We start from the raw sequence: 3,411 nt of genomic DNA, 5'->3' as shown, positions 1-3,411 counted from the left end.
AAGATGGCCGCCGTATTTCCTGCGCCGGAGCGGCCAATGCGGGGTCTACTCTTATATTATGTCTATGGACAGAACGACCAAAACTCGGGGATCTATCTCCCATAAAGTCCTAATGAGCTTCCGTAGGGGAGGAGACGACAGCTGGCGCTCTCTGTGGAGAACTTTAGCAGGTAGGCTAACTTTAGCATTTATTTCTAAAACTTATTGGTTCATAATGTAGACTAAAGCATTAAATTATCAAAAAGCATCTTAAATTACAGCTTTTATAGAGATTCTGTTTAGGTTTCTATGGTTACAGACCTATGTATGCCACGTGATATTGGAGGCCTTGATCTTTTTTTTATTGTAAAAGTTTTTTGAGACTCAGAATAGTACAAAAATGATACAGTGTAATATAATGACAACTGCGAGGGGGTTACAAACGTTGAGACAATGCGTCTAGATAACATTACATAAATACAGTAAAGAGAGCGCATAATGTAAACTGGCTGTTCTCTGGTTCTCTGGAGATAGTTTACAAATCATGTCTAATACGCATGCGCATATGCGTAGGCGTGCCGTAAGTTTGGCGCGGGGGGGATGGCTATGTCATAATGGATTATGACGTGAACCAGTATCAAAGGCAGCTTACTGCTACGGTTTAGTTTTAAGTAAACTTTATGCCGAGAAGAGAAGCCATAGTGAGCAGAACGTATTTTCTTTACGGAAACCTTTGAAGAAAAAAAAAACTTTGAAAAATGGAAGAGTCAAACGGGCAAATGAACAGAAGCATCCACATCTCCATTGACAACCTGGAGGACATCATATTGCCCCGCCTGAACACTTTAACACCAGCACAGTGGACCTTGCTTTCTCAGGGTCTGAGGGATTCACATATAACAGCCGTCATGGCTGACATACTTACCAACATTTTTCAACAATGTGTGGAAAATTCACTGACCGTCCTTGTGCCAATATTGGAAGATTGTATGGCGAAGTGCATGAAGACTAAAATGCCAGATGAAAACATCAGTGTGCATTTGACCAACATGATTTCAACAGAAATGGCCATTGTCCTCGAGGTGTCTCCACCAGAAGAAGTCTGTGAGAGCAGCATGGAGTTGAACTCATTGATGGAACAGGAGGTCTCTGAAAAAGTAACGTCCATTGCAAATGGCATCAAGAGAACCTCTAGTTTTCCTGCAGAACCAGCAGTGTTTGCAAGTGGTTGCATTTCTAACCTGAGAAATTTCAACAAGATGGTTTCCAATGCAGTTCAGTGTCTTCGCAAACACATAAACAGAGTCAGCTCAAGATGCGTCGAAAGATACTGGAGTGCGTTCACAAAAAAGCGAACCTCAGGCGTGTCTCCAGCAGAAGCAGAGACTGCCTTTGACCTTACAGAGAGAAGTGTTTCTCCTAGTGTGAAATCTCTCTACTCTGTGGCCTCTGTTAGCGAGAGCATTGCTGAAATCATAGAGAAATATTCTGATGACGCAGGTGATGCAAAAGGTGCAGAAGATGATGCAGATTTTTGCCTAGATCATTTTGAAGTAAACGAGGTTGCAGATGGAATTAGCAAAACGATTATTGACGACCTTCATTACTGTAAGGCTGAAGGTTCGGTTGGACAGAAAGATCCAAGTTGTTCATGTGCTCCTCATTTTAACTTGAAAAAGATTGTTGGTGATATCAGAAATCTTTTCCGGTCAAAGGGCAAAACTGATCCTGCTGGAAAAGAAGAAATAGTCAAAAAACCACAATTTTCCAGATTTGCCAAGGATCAGTTCGCCACCATGGCGTCTTCTTTGGAGATCTCATTCAAGGATTCAAGTGACACAAATGTGGTGAAACTAAAACAAGATACATATATATCAAACACATTGGCTCGCCTCATGTTTCCTGGATGTGTCCCAGAAGATTCATCAGTGATGAAAACAGACCAAATTCCTAAGCTGGATTTTCAGTCCATCAAACCTCAAATTGACAGACTGTGTGCAGAATTCATGGAAAACCCACAGTTGAATGACAAGATCAAGCAGTTTTCCAAGGAACTGACAGATAAATTATATACTGATATCACCAGTAGCCATCGTTATAACCTTCCTGTTCCCCCCGAAAACCTTTCAGAGTCTGTCCTCTCTAGCGAGAAAATAAGTGACATTTCTGGCCAAATAGAAATTCGCCCTGAAATCTTCTATGCCAGAACAGAAGATGAGGTGAGGAGATTTCTCCAAAACATCTTTCTTTGGCTCAAAAATGAGGAAATAAATCGCATAAGTGAGAGTGACAGGGTGTCCAATGTGCTCTCGGAGATCAATGATCTTGTTGGACAAACATATGAGACCCAAATCCCCAAACCCATGTCTCCAGGAATTGAGAAGGACTCCATCCCTACCAATGGAAGAGAATTCAAAGAGCAGCCTGAATATCCTGTAAAAGCTGAAACTGACTCCTTGATTGATTCATTGCTTACAGCACCAGGGACTAGGTATGTCAGATTTGTTGAAGAAATCACTATCATTCCAATTCCAGAGATAAATGAAACCATAGATCAAAAGAAGAACGATCTGGAGGAATGTATGAAATGCTTCGCGATGAGAGCATTTTTGAACTGCTGGGAGGAAAATGGTGGGCCAGTGAGCACTACAGACATGAAGAGAATCTTGTCTTATCTGTCAGTGGAAATCATACAGGAAATCGCAGACTTTGAAGTCAGTCAGGACAATGACAAGGTTAATGTCTTTGTTACAGACCTCTACCGTGATCTGAAAAATCAGTTTGGCTCCACTAGAGATCTGTGGAAGGCTGCAACATCACTAGATGGCCATCCTCTTCAGGACGCCATATTGAAATATTTAAGAAAGCACTTTCCCATGACACGCAAAATGCGTACAACTGAGAAGATCACTTCAACCCTCACAGACATTTTTTGCATCCTAAGATAGAGAGCTGTTAGATTACAGACCACAAACACAATCTCACAGTCACAAAATTCAGGAATAATGCAGGTATAGTGCACTTGGATTGCAGATCAGAGTTTTCGTTTTTATTTATTTTTTATGTTAGTTTCAAGCTCATTCCTTTATTGATCTCCATTGCTGTTCATTTGTCTTTCCCTGGAGGTGACCTGACCCTGGATAAGTGGAAGAAGATGGACGGACGGACGGATCAAACAAAATTTAGAAATTTAGAAAGGACAGGGCATCAAAATCCCAGCCTGGCTTTTTATATCTGGTTTAGGTTTTCGTCGGGTTCCCCGGTTTTTCCTTTAAAAAACCATTCATGTCTTCCAATTGGGTATGCTAAATACCCAATTCACATTTCCTGTAGACAGAAATGTGAAGAGAATGGCCACTGTCTCCAGCTGCAGCCTTTAGAGCAGTGGTCCCCAGAGTGGGTCCTGGAGGCCCGACATCCTGCATGTTTTAG

The sequence above is a fragment of the Poecilia latipinna genome, unplaced genomic scaffold, assembly GCF_001443285.1.
Source record: "Poecilia latipinna isolate Pla-1442-1.1 unplaced genomic scaffold, P_latipinna-1.0 Scaffold3029, whole genome shotgun sequence".
NCBI classification, from domain to species: Eukaryota; Metazoa; Chordata; class Actinopteri; order Cyprinodontiformes; family Poeciliidae; genus Poecilia; species Poecilia latipinna.
This window is presented reverse-complemented; position numbering follows the sequence as displayed.